This window comes from Cavia porcellus, unplaced genomic scaffold (genome assembly GCF_034190915.1).
Source record: "Cavia porcellus strain 051 isolate PalLab524CR breed Dunkin Hartley unplaced genomic scaffold, mCavPor4.1 scaffold_9, whole genome shotgun sequence".
Lineage (NCBI taxonomy): Eukaryota > Metazoa > Chordata > Mammalia > Rodentia > Caviidae > Cavia > Cavia porcellus.
Genome location: NW_026947492.1, coordinates 62,967,799 through 62,981,946, shown reverse-complemented (window position 1 = coordinate 62,981,946; position 14,148 = coordinate 62,967,799). Strand labels below are relative to the sequence as shown.

At 44.0% G+C, this 14,148-nt stretch overlaps 1 pseudogene; it reads right to left on the bottom strand.

The window, feature by feature from the left end:
- Positions 1-9,105: 9,105 nt before the first annotated feature.
- Positions 9,106-11,677, bottom strand: LOC134477567 (PRELI domain-containing protein 1, mitochondrial-like; annotated as a pseudogene).
- Between the last annotated feature and the right edge of the window lie 2,471 nt (positions 11,678-14,148).

Below are 14,148 nucleotides of genomic sequence, written 5' to 3'. Positions count from 1 at the left end.
ATTTCTTTCTGGTATCCTCAGCTGGGTCAATAAGTCGCAGTGATGGGCTAGCTCTTGATATTTATTGAGTACCAGACATCTTGCCAGGCCCTGGTGACAGAGAGGTGAAGCAGAACTAGTCCCTACAGTAGAGAGAACTAAGACAATTATAGAAAAGAGTAGGAAGTGTTAAAAATCAATGTGTGCAGGGAACGCTATGAAAGCACTGAAAAGGGGGTGAGTAGGAATTAGGTCTACTGGTAGATGTGTGGGAGAAGGGGGTGCACACAGAGGCACATTACATTCAAGGGCACAAACTGATCACATGTTTGGATAACAGTGAGAATCCTGTGGGAGCCTGGGTGAAGTGAAGTGAGTGGGATGGGATTGGGTCTCACCTGGCTCTATTGCTGACTTCCTGGGGACCTAGGCAGGTCCCTCCCTACCTCCAAGCTTCCATGTTTCTCTAACATTGTACCTAACTATGTCTCCTGCTCTGCTGTGAATCCCTAGAAGAGGTTCTTTCTGTCCTAAAATTCTACCTTCCTATTCTCTGTGTTTTACATTAAACTAAGGCCAGAAAAACTGAAAGGGCGGGATGTGGGCAGGATGGGGCTTTCCAGTCATAAATAAATCCAGTCAGAACTTCTAAGGCTGGAGACGGAAACCATGACTCTATGCAAAGATTCCTCCACCCTCTAGGAAGAACTAGTGCCCAGGGGGGTGAGTTCAGTGTCAGTGAGAGGTTCTAGCTCACCTGCCATCAGCCGTCAGCCTCGAGGAGCCTGGCTATCCCCTGTCAAAGGACAGTGCAGCAGCCGCTGCCTTTCCTGTACACGTGGGACACTTGCTCCTGAAAGGGATTTCGCACACACAGTGTCCTCTCATTCCCACCCCAGCCCTGCAAATCCTACTTCCATTTATCAAATGAGGAACCCATCTCAGGAAAGTGAAGTGGCTGCTCTGAGCAAAAGCTCCGACTCAAGCTGGGCAGAGGCACGTGGCTGTTACTCAATACTCTGCAGGCAGAGACAGGAGGATCCCAAGTTTGAGCTCATCCTGAACAACTTAGTGTCACTGAGATCTTATTGGACCCAACTTGAGTTCAACATGAATGAATGAGTTAGAAAAGATCTCTATGGATTCCCTTCCAGTTTCCTGGAAACACCTGTCCCAGATGCATTCTTCAGCCAAGCTCCTATTTGCATGATAGGTTTGCATATATTTGTTTACTGGAGCTAAGTTTTCTTTATTCTGACCAAAGGAAAAATAGACAAGAAATGGGAAGGAAAAGGCTGAGGAGACCCCAAACAACACAAACATGCACACTCTCACTGCCCCACAGAGGTGGTAGGCAGAATACCCCTACCCATCCATGTCCTAGTCCTAGAACCTGTGAGCATGTTACTCTGTACAACAAAAGGAACTTTGTAGACAAAATTAAAATGAAGGAATTTGATGGATATAGGAAAATTATTTTGGATTATCCATGTGGATGAGTCCTTTAAATCAAAGAACCCTTTCCAGATATGGACAGAAAAAATGTGAAAGCCGGGCATGATGGGCATGCCTGCAATCCCAGCTCTTGGAGGCTGAGGCAGGTTGACTGCCATGAGTTACAGGCCAGATGGGCTACATAGTAAGTTCAAGGCCAGTCTGAAACTACATAAGAGATCCTGTCTTAAAAAAAAAAAAAAAAAGTAAAGAAAGAAAACAAGATGTGGCAAAGGAAGAAGGACAGAGAGAGCCCATCTTGCTGGCTTTGCAGATAGGGGTGGAGCAATGAACCAGGGAATGCAGGCAGCTTTCCTAGAGCCTCCAAAGAGGAACAGGGGTCTGCTCAGTCATTGATGTTAACCCAGTGAGACCACGTTGTACTTGCAACCTATGGAAAATATACTGGTGTGGTGCATGCTTGTAATCCTCATGCTTGGAGAGGCAGACACCAGGCTGGTTCTTCTGAGTTCCCCAAATTTATCTCACTGAGCTATCTCAGGCTCTCTAACTCCCATCGCAGAAAAAGAATTTTTCAGGACATGCCAGAAAAAGACAGGAGTAGTGATTATTAGGCAAAGACAGAGAGTAGAGTACACATTGAGTAAAAGTACTTATTATAGACCAAAAGCAGAAAGCAGCCTTTATTTTTTAAAAAATATTTATTTATTTGGAGGCAAAGTTTTACTAGGTAGTCCAGGCTGGCATTAAATTTGTAGCAATCCTCCTGCTTCAATGACATGAATCCTGGGATTACAGGTGTGCCACCACACCTGGCTTATATGAACTGTACTTTGTACAACCTTCCAGTAGATTTTTTTTGTATAGGGGCTTGAACTCATGACCTCACTTTTGCCAGGCAGGCTCTTATGCCACTGAGCTAAATCCCCAGCCATACTAGATAGCTTTATATATGTGTATATGTACATATATATGGATATAGGGTCATGGCCAAGATCCTCAACTGCCTGTATGAGAGGTACAGAGAAGGATAAAATAAGAAACAGACAAATTTATAACACATGATGGTGAGGTCAGGAGATCAGTGCTTCAGGACAGGCAAAAACCCATATACTCCAAACCAGCCACTATTTATTGGGTGTGTACAATGCAATGGGTGTATACAATGATATGAGAGGCTAGAAGAAATTTCAGAAATTGGCAGAAGAGTCAGAGATTGATAACTCAGCAGGTAGTGGATAATCCTGGGATGTCTCAAGAGGGCAGAGATGATCTGATGCTAAGAAAGATCTTGCTCTAGATTGTTTTCATTTTAGCTGTTTTAGTTTAGTCTTAGTGGGTGAGAGAGGATAGCCCTTCCCAAAGTTAATGGGAACTCTCAAATGGGTGATACCATAATCTCAAACCTCCATTTATCCCTTAGAGAAGTATGCAAAATTTGCCACTGTGAATTGGAATGTCCATAGATGGACACATATGCACGGATATTCACTACAGCATTGACTCTAATGGCGAAATATGAGAATCCACTTACAGTAGCACATGCCTATACTCCTGCCATTCAGGAGGGTGGGGCAGAAGGATTGCTGGCTAGTTCAATGCTAGCTCCAAGTCAGTGTGGGCTGCATAGTGTGACCCTGATTCAAAAACAAACAAAATCCAGGGATTTAGTTCAGTGGCATAGTGCCTGCCTGGCAAGCACAAGGTCGAGAGTTTTATCCTCAGTACCACCAAAAAAGATATATATATATATGGAAAGAGAAAGAGAGAGAGAGAGAGAGAGAGAGAGAGAGAGAGAGAGAGAGAGATTACTTAGTCAATAAAGACATTTAGTTAAGTGTAATTGTGATGGATTAACTAACAGTCAATTTGCAACTGAACTGAATCAGTGTGGTGCTGGGTGTGGAAGGGCTCCTTAAGGATTTTTGCCAAGAGCATAAAAGGAGAACTAGAGGGGAAGATAGTGTGCTGTTGGTTCTCCTGGGGAAGTCTGTCACACTAGTTTTCCTGAAATGAGCTCAGCTGTCATCATTGGAGGAGCTCAGGTTCTTGCTGTTACTGAGGGGGAGCTCCGGTCCTCACCTTGAGCATCAGTCCTGGCTCCAGTGCACATCCCTTCATTTACAGATCCTTTATCCCACTGGCACAGACTTTCTAGCTTCCACTGTTGACCTTTGGGCCTTTCGGTGCAGATCCTTGATACAGACTTGCCTGAGACATCACTGTGGGCTTTAGGCCTCCAGCTGGTCTCATGCAGGACTGCTGTGGGATCCAGGCGCTCAACTGGATTCTTTGGATCTCTAGTGTGTGGACAGATCTCCTGCATTCTTTTGCATTTCACTCGTTGGGTGAATGTTATAAAAAAATAATCTTATAATTGTGTCCTGTCTTAAATCTTCCCCTTATAAGCCTTGACTACTACAATAATCATATAAACCTATATACACATAAGAAACTTTGTAGCATTCTCTGTTAAGTGAAGAAACAGAAAGCAAGGGAGTAAATTGGCAGCCTTAATCCTAGGGACTTGCACCATGCCACCCACTACAAGAGTGCTCCACCCACCCTCAGCAGTAGCCTGAGCTAACTCCTGGGGGTTGGGTGCATCTAGATGCTGGACTCAGGGATAACTGTCTGTCCTAATATAACAGGCAGGCATTTGTCTTTGCCATTATCTTTATTCACCCGTAACAGAAAGCCTTCAAGAGCAACCATGCACATCATGTGTTCTAGGTCAAAGCAGCAGGCAAAAAATGGATATGGTTGTATCTGTAGCAAATCAATGCCCTTGTCATCCAGGCTCCTGGGAACCAGACATTGATAAAAGATGGATGAAGCCTGATCTTAGCATTCACCAAGAATATAGTAGAGTAGTATCACTAGCAAGTCAGCCAGTCTTGGTTTTGGTCTGACAGTAGGATCTGGGTTTGGAGGGCGTAAAGTTCATGGAAGATGGGATGTCAAAAATTCATTGGGTTGGGGGGACACATGACCTTCTCTTTGGACATGGTTCATTAGGACCATGCTACTGTGTGAAGGCGTGGGATCACTGTGAGTTGGCTAATGGAATAATTATAGGAAAGACCCAAGATCTGTGATCAGCATCTGTAGTGTTTGCTCAGAAGCTGCCTAAACACATCTACATGATGGACGACGCCTTAAGGAGCCACATTTATGACCTTAAAATTACCCGTTTATTGTCTCAGCAGGAGGAATCTGAAAGTAATTGAGAAATTTATAATTTCCTGAGCAATTGTACTACCTTGTACTACTACCTTGAAACCATCATGCAGAAGGTGCAAAGAAGGTAAAATAAATGTGACTATTACAACTACATAGTTTTAGCTATATGTGGTGGCACACACTTGTAATCCTAGTACTTTGGAGACTGAGGTAGAACTGCTCTAGCAAAATTCAGGGTCAGCCTGGGCTACATAGTGAATGGGCCAGCCTGAACTATACATAGCAAGACCTTATCTCACAAAACCAAGGAGAAAGAAAAGGGAAAAAAGGACTATATTTTTGTAACTGATTGTATTTAAAGATTAGTGTCATGAATACTGTTTTCCCTAGACCTTGCATAAGGTTTTTGTTTTGTTTTGCATTTTTTTTTTTTTTTTTTGGCTGGGGAGGAGTATTTTTTTTTTTCCGAGACAGGATCTCACTATGTAGTTCGTGCTGGCCTTGTGCTTGTGGTGATTCTCCTGCCTGACCTTCTGAGTGCTGATGTTATAGGCATGTACCATCATGCCCGGCAAGAATAGATGTTAATAAAAAATGAATAATCCCAAAGTGTCTCCCCACAAGATACTAATTACCCTCAAAGGGAAAATGAATAATTGTACGGTAAAGAAACCACCTTAACCAAAGATCACTAGCAATGTTGTGAACCCCTTGATATGACACAATGAGAATGAGATCACCTCTCTGATTTTCTTACCAAAAATGCACTTTCTCTACTGAATTGTGAGAAAAATATCAGACAAACCCAAACAGATACATTCTGCAACACAACTGAGCAGTAACTCTTCAGAAGTGCCAAGGTCATACAAAGCAGGCAGACTGAGAAGCTGATCAAAAGACAAGAGAGACATGGAAACCAGAATTGGGGACTGGATCCTGGACCAGGAAAGAGCATGTATGAAATCTGATGAAAATGAAATAGACTTTGCAGATTATAATATTGCACAAATGTTAATTTCCTAATTTTTTAAATCATCATAGTTACACAAGGTTATCAACATTTGGAGAAGCAGAGTGAAATGCGTACAGAAACAGCTTCTTTTACAAAAATCTTAGAAGTCTAAATTTATTTTAACCCAGCACGTAGGAGGCCAAGGCAAGAGAATCATGAGTTCAAGACCAGCCTACACTACATGGTGAGTGAGTCCAGGCCAGCCTGAACTACATATGAGATCCTGTCTTAAAAAAAAAAAAAAAAAGGATTCAAAATACAATATTTACATGATGAAATTCCAAAGGGGAAGTCTAGAGATCACAGAGCAAGTGAATGTCAGAGCCTGGATGTGAAGTATAGTTGGGGTGGGGGCAATGGATCGGTTCAGCCTCTAGCTGCAGGGACACTGTGTCCTCATTCTTCAGCTCAAGAGCTGTGGGGAACACAGTAGGAGAGGGAGGGTGGGAGACCTGGGTTTACCAGGCCATTGGGAAACCTGGCTGAGAATTCTATGCTGCTTCTCCCTTAGGCCCTGTTTATCTCTGACTGTGCTCCCTGGCAGGAACACACAAATATGATGTGGTAGGTGACACAGCTGTTCCTTCTAGTATTGGCAACAGTTGTACAGGGTGCCCAGCCCAGGATTCCTTGGGCCAGGGTAGACACACTCAATATCTGCACGTCTGCTAAGCCCCATAAGACAAAGGAAGCAGTGTGACCAGGTGGACAGAGCAGGGCCTAGGAGGAGGGACTGATCCTGGCAGGGAGAAGTTAGGGGATGAGAACTTCAGGGATATGAGGCAGGACCTTCTGGCCCCTCTACGGGGCCCCCAAGTCTACATGGATGAGGAGATAGTCTATAGTGGGCGCAAGTATATACGGGCATCAAGGAGATCATGGGACAACCAGAAGCTCAGTGGCAAAGGAGGAGACATGTGTCTTGTGGTCATGTTGCCATAAATATACAAATAAACTAGATTTCCCCAACTCCCATCAAGCAGGAAAGAGACAGGAACAAACCAGCTAGGCCAGGAAGCTTCCCAACAAGGAACCACTGACCTTAGCTTTGGAGGATTAGTAAATTTTCCAAGAAGACGAAACAGGAAAGGGCAGCTGGCAGAGCACAGTATGTGCACGCGTCAGAGAGTGACTGATGGCACAAGTAGTGGTAACCTAGTGTAGCCAAAGCCGAGGATACTGCTGTCCATAAAGAGGGGCCATGAAGCCAGGACCCATTTATTTATTTTTGTTTCTTTTTAGACAAGGTCTCACTTTGTACTTCAGGCTGGCCTTGAACTTATGTAGGGGAGGCTGGACTCAGACTCATGGCAACCCTCCTGTTTTAGCCTTCTGAGTGCTGGGATTAGAAACACATCCGGCACTGGGGCCTCATTGAATAGGGAAGCTTACTTAGGCAACTTCAGTAAATTCCAGCTTGAATTTGAATTTAAGGTTCAGGAGAGAAGCTGGTCTTTCCTTCCTTCTGGGTTCCTTCTCTGTTTCCCACTATGTTTCCCACTATGTTTCACCCTGCTAAAGGGCTGGGGATATCCCCAGAGAGTGACTGTGGTACACAGGCTCCAGGGCTCAGACTGAAGAGAGGAGACCCGAAGACCCGTGAGGTCTGCATCACTGCCAGCAATTTCATTTCCGTTTGTTTGTGTTTATGGTACTGAGGATCAAACCCAGAGGTTCACACATGCTATGTTTTTTATTGTTACCACTTAATCTCTCTCTCTCTCTCTCTCTCTCTCTCTCTCTCTCTCTTTCTCTCTTTCTCTCTCTGTTTTTTGTTTTGTTTTGTTGTCTTTGTCCTTTTTATCAGTACCGGGGATTGAACTCACGAATGCCTGCTTGCAAGGCAGGCACTTATGCCGCTGAGCTAAATCCCCAGCCCCTCTCTCTCTGTTTTTTGAGACACGGTCTCATTATGTAAACTTTGGGATTACAGACAATTCACCACCATGCCTAGCTTCCATTTGAACTACTTTTAATTGTACAGTTCAGTGGCATTAAATATGCTGACATCGTGCAACCTTACCACCACCCATCTCCAGACCTCTTTCACTTCGAACTTGAAATGGAATTCTGTACCCGCCCCGCCCCTCAATTGCCTTTTTTTTTTTTTTTTTTTTTTTGTACCGGGGGTCAAACTCACGGCCTCACACTGGCCAGGCAGGCATTTATTCTACTGAGCTAAACCCCCGGCCCATCTCATTTGCTTTTAAGGGCCTATCTGGAGCCCCTCCTCTCTGCCAAGAAATGATACAAAAGCTTTTTTACTAATACATATTTGTAGCACATAATGATCACGCTCATTGTGAGGAGCTGACACGTGTACATAACACATCTTAATTCCTTTTATGTGCCTTTCCCCTAACCTTTCCATCTCTCCCTTTCCCATTTTCAAAGGTTCTATTTCGTTCCTTCCTCTCTCTCTTTCTTCTCTGTCTCTCTCTCTTTCTTTCTTTCTTTTTTGTTTCTTTCTTTCTGAGGCATAAGGGGATTTATTAGACAGAAACTTAAAGGTAAACACTCAAAGAAATGCAGTGGAGGTCCACGGTGGGGAGCTGTGCTACAGTTTGAAGACAGGATTACTTGTGTTTTTGGCAGTGGAAATCTGGAATTTGAGAATCTATGAAGTTTCTTCTTGGTCTCAGTTCACAGGAAAAGGAAAACTTACCTACAAAAAGATAGTGACCCATTTTACAGGTGAAAGGCACAACTACCCCTCTACCCCAATTTGCCTTTTCTACATGAGCGATAAAAAATTTTTAAAAACTTTTTTGGATATAAAATTTTGATTTGTTTTTGAGACAGGGTCTCACTATATAGTTAGGCTGGCCTTGAACTTGCAGTGATCTTTCTGCCTCAACCTCTTAAATGCTGGGATTATAAGCATGTGCTACCATGTCGAACAACCTGAAACCTTTTATAGTGACTGGATCCAAATAGTATAAACATATAAAGTTAGTTTATACCATACAGGTAGTAGCTAAAATATATTCTCCCTATTTCCTCTTATCTATCCTTTATCTTGCCCTTTTTTTAAATTGGTACTGAGGATTGAACTCACAACCGCCTGCTTGCAAGGCAGGTACTTATGCTGCTGAGCTAAATCCCCAGTCCCAATTTTGCCCTTTATTTTTTACTCTGTGCTTTTTCATATAACAGAAATCATCCAGGTGTGATGAATGCACCCTTGTAATCCTAGCACTTGGGAGACTGACAAAGGGGGAAAAATGCAAAACATTATGACCTTTGGTATCTGTCCCAACCAAATCTTTTTTCTTTCTTTCTTTCTTTCTTTCTTTCTTTTTTTTTTGATCCTGGGAATCAAACTCAGAACCTTATACTTGCCAGGCAGGTGCTGTGCTGCTGAGCTATATCCCCAGCCCCATGACCAATTCTTTGTTCAGAACAGAAATAACCTAGAACGGAATTTCCAGAAGGAGACACCAAAACCAGCACCCAAAACCCAGTTATGTGGTAGCACAGGAACATTTTTTTATTAGAGACACAGACTTTTTTTTTGTCTTTTTGAGACAGGGTCTCATTTTTGCAGTTTAGGCTGGTCTTGAACTCTTGTAGCCCAGGCTGGCCTCGAACTCACAATGACCCTCCTGCCTCAGCCTCCTGAGTGCTGGGATTACAGGTGTGAGCCACCACACCCAGTCTGAGGCCCAGACTTTTGAGACAGACAAATGATTATACCTTCAAGTGACATTAGCTATGTAAGAGTGGCTATTTTGATTGAGCCCCTTTTGTAGAACAGAAAGTACTTTACATTATATTAGCTAAGTCTTTTAAAGGCAGACCATACTGACCTTGGCTGATGTGCCCAGGGTTTTGCTGGGTGACCGAGAGTTGGAACAAACATGGGAGATCATCCATGGAGTTGTGGAGGCCTGGAAGCCTGTACCAGTTAGCCAGCATGCGAATCCCTCCAATTGATTTGGAGGAGGCAATTGGTTCCACAACTGTGGATTTCCTTACAGTTTCTCCCAGGTGTCCACACCTGTCACATCTGCTCTTCTGCCTGACCCTCAACCTGCTCCAGTCCTGGGTGACCTCAGCTCAAATTTTCCAAGAAGGGGACATCATGATCATTGATTTTTGACCTAAGAGTGGCCCCCAGTTTTCCTCTGACAGCTTATTCTAAGAGACAAATCAACAAGTGCCTCGTGTCTCATAAATTATTTTCAGGATGAGTGAGTTGAAGAGCACATATTGCTTCATTATTCCTATTTTTTCTTTTTCTTTCTTTCTTTTCTTTTCCTTTTTTTTTTTTGCTTTTGTTTTGTTTTGTTTTTTTGACACAGAGTCTTGTCACATAGTACAAGCTGGCCAGAATTCACTATGTAGCCGAGGCTGGCTCCAATTTGCAGCAATCTTGCCTCAGTCTCCTGAGTGCTGCGGTAATAGGTGTGAGCAGCCATGTCTGGCTCACTATTCCTATTGAGAGACTCAAATTGAGGCTGGAATTAGCCTAATGTTCACTGGCAAGTGGGAGGTGGAAGTTGAATGAGAACCCAGGATTCTCTCCGTTTGGGCTCTTGGCACAGTCCCAGGGCCCCCCTTGTGCTGTACTCAGCATCCCCGCACTAGAAGGGACAGTGCCCTCATTAGAGGGAGGAGGCACAGAGAGTGGATGTGTTCTTCAGCCCCTGGTGGAGGAAAAATTTCTTCCTTTTTTTTAAATTCAGTGAATATTTATTGAGCAACCATTATGTGCTAGGTAGTGTTTCAGGTACTTGGGTCTAGAGATCCCTGCATTCTGCCAGTGACCTTGGGCAAATCTCCACACCTCTCCATGCCTGTGGTCAGCTGTGTCATGGAGGAATGAATGAGCAGGATGGGCTTGGACGTGGAAACCATGTGGTACTGCAGCCGTGACAGGACACCTGCCCAGCCCACCATCCAGATAGCACAGAGGGCTGCAAGTTGAATTTTATAGCGAAGTACATTGGGGAGAGGGCAGAAGGAGCGGTGCTATGCTGCTGGTGTCCTATGCTGCTGCTGGTGGCAGGGCCTACCCCAGGTACATAAGTGCTGTTGTCTCTACTGCTGCTTGGTGGCAGCCTTGTTGCCAAGGTCCTTGGCCTCCTTGTACCTGCCAGTGCTCTCCTTTGCTTTCTCCTTGGCTTCTTGACTGTCTCCATAAGTGTTTAAGAGGGGCCTTGCCTTGCAAATTGGTGAAAATGTATTCAAAACCCTTCATAGCCTTGGTCACATTACTTTGGAACTAGGTGAGGACAAATTCCTGGACAGCTCTGGAGAAACCAAATAGAATAGAGGAGACCCAGGCTTCCCAGGGATTTCATTCCAGCCACTGTTGTCCCAGTTCAGACAGTAAACAAACACATTGTTCCTCCACCACCATCAGCCAGACACGGTTGATAATCCTGGTGAAAGTGATCATGGTCTGATTCCCTGGGTCTGCTCTAGAGTCCTCAGGATGTATACTAGTGAGCAGGGTTGGCAGGAAACGGTCGCTCTGCCCAGCAGGCATCCTGTTGGTCTTGGTCAGGAGTCTCCAGGACAAGAGCTTCTGCTCAGGGGTGGCTCCCAGCGAACTGCATCTTCTGCGCATTCAAGACATCTTCAAGACCCATTTGCTGGAGGAATTCGGGAACCACTGCCTCAAGGCAGGGAACACTTGGTCCCAAGAACATCAAAGCACTCTCTGGCCCAGTAAATACTTCATCATAGTCCTGGCCTGAGTGAGCTCAGTACCAGCACAGTATCGGGGTGAGGAGCCCAGAGAGCTCAATAAGACCGGGCCAGGCTGGACTCAGTGCCCACCTGCCAGACTCACACTTCAGTCGCCGACTGTCTATGCCCGAGTCACTGCAGCTGCCTCGATGAGGGGATAGTGCCACTGCCTTCCTTCTCCTGTTTTTCCTGGGTGTGGACTGTAGGATGAGAGAAGATCCTAAGGAGGAATTTCTGCCTTGTTTCCCTATATTTTAAAATTTATTTATTTATTTATTTATTTTTAGAAAAGGTCTCACTATGCAGTTCAGGCTGGCCTTGAACTCACTCTGTAGCCCAGGCTGGCATCAAACTTGCAGTGGTCCTCCTGCCTCAGCCTTCCAAATGCTGGGATCACAAGCATGGTGTCTTGTTTTCCTTTTTTTAAAACAACAAATAATACTGTAATGAACAGTCTTATACAATGATACATACTAGAATACTACATTTGAATTCCAGAAGAGGTAAAAGAAGATTGCTGGATTAGGAGTATGTACTGTTTTTCTTTTTTCTTTTGTTTATTTGTTTTGAGACATTTTGGAATGTAGTTCATGATGGCCTTGACCTTATTACTGGAACTTTTTTCAAAGTGTTTTTTTGGATTTTTTTTTTTTTTTTGTATTAGGGATTGAACTCATGACCTAGCATTTGTTAGGCAGGTGCTTATGTCGCTGAGCTAAATCTCCAGCCCTGACCTCATTATATAACCCAAAATGGCCTCCAACTCATGGTGATCTTTCTGCCTCAGCCTCCCAAGTGCCAAGATCACAGGTGTGTGCCATCAGGCCCAGCTCATACATATTTATGGAGAGAGAGAGAGAGAAAGAGAGGGAGAGAGAGAGAGAGAAATTGAACTTAGAGGCACTGTACTATGAAGCTGCATCCTTTTTTCTTTGAGATAGGATCTCACTAAATTGCCCAGGCTGGTCTTGAACTTGACAGTCCCCCTCCCAGCCTCCCACACAGTTGGGATTACAAGTGTGCGCCACCGGCCAGCAGGAGTACATGCAGTTGTTTTTTCTTTTTCCTTTCCTTTCCTTTTTATTTATTTATTTTTTGTTGTTGTTGTTGTCATTGTTGTGCACACAGTTCTTCTATTAAGGCTTTGAGGGGTGGGTTATAACCAGTGTAGTTTCCACCAGCAGATATGAGAGTGTCTGTTTCTACACAGCCTTATCAACAGCGTAAAACTGTCTTTCAGCCAAACTGATAAGGGAAAGAGCATCTCATTCCCTTCCCACTTGCCACACAACTTTTTTTTTTTTTGCCCTGAGCTATATCTCAGACTCCCCTCCCCCCTTTTTTTCTTGTACCAGGGATTGAATTCATGGACCTCATGTCTGCCAAGCAGGCACTTACACCGCTGTGCTAACCCTCCAGCCCTACATCTCCAGCCTTTTCTTAGAAATTACTTTTTAGCTCAGCAGCACAAGTGTCAGCCTGGCAAACACCAAGTCATGAGTTTGATCCCCGGTACCAACAAAAGCAAAAAAAAAAAAAAAAAAGAGTTTTTTTTTTTTTTAATTTTTAGTTTCAGATAAGGTTTCACTAAATTGCTCAGGCTAGGGGCTGGGGATTTAGCTGAGCAGCATAAGCACCTGCCTTGCAAGCAGGCAGTCATGAGTACGATCCCTGCTACTGATAAAAAGGAAAAAGACCAAAAAAAAAAAAAAAATTGCTCAGGCTGGGTTCTAACTTATCATCCTTCTAATAGCTTCCCCAAACCATGTGTTATCTTTTCTTAAAAAATTATTATTATTATTTTTTGAGACAGGGTCTCGCTATGCAGTTCAGGCTGGCCTTGAGCTCACTTTGTAGCCCAGGCTGGTCTCAAACTCGCAACTATCCTCCTGCCTCAGTCTCCCGAGTGCTGGGATTACAGGCATGAGCCACCACACCCGGCAAAAAATTATTAATATATGTTTGTGACATATAATAATTCCATTTATTTTGGGGGAATTGGTGCATATACATATTCCATCTTGATCATTTTTACCTCCCCACAGTTCTTTCTTTCTCTGTCCCAGGTCTCCTTCCCATCCATACAGAAGCCATATGTCTTCTTAACAAAAACATTGCTTCTCTGGGTGAAGGGGTACACTGAAATCTCAGCTACTCAGGAGGCTGAGGCAGGTGGGTCACAAATTCAGTCTCAGCTTGGGTGACCTAGTAAGACTGTCTCAGAAGAGGGTGGAGAAGAAAAGGAAAAGAAAGAGTTAAAGAGAGAGGCAAGAAGGAAGAGAGAGAGAAAAGGGCTAGGGATCCGTAATCCTAGCACTCTTGAGGCTGAAGCAGGAGGCTCCTTGTGAGTTCGAGACCAGCCTGGGCTACAAAGTGAGCTCAAGGCCGGCCTAAAATGCAGAGTGAGACCCTGTCTCAAGAAGAAAAGAAAAAAAAAAAAAAAAAAAAGAAAGAGAAGAAAAGGGCTAAGGATGTAGCTTAGTGGTAGATTATTGGTAGATCACTTGCCTAATATGAGTGTGACTTTGGCTTTAATCTCTAGAACTACAAAACCAGAATCATTATTCTTGACAACTTCCCACTTGGATCTATGGAGACTGTTTTATTTTATGGTTTTTAGTTGCTGGTGTATTCCATGTGATGTGTGGAGCACATTGAATTTAGCTCCCTATTTGAGGAGTGAGGTTTCTAAAAGCAGGGCCCTGTCCTTTTGTGGAACAGTCCCCTCCCAGGTCCTCCTGGGTGGATGGAGCAGCGGATGCACTGTTGGCATGGATGCTGCTGAGCAACTGAGCAACTGGTGCATCCCAGGTCCTAGCCCA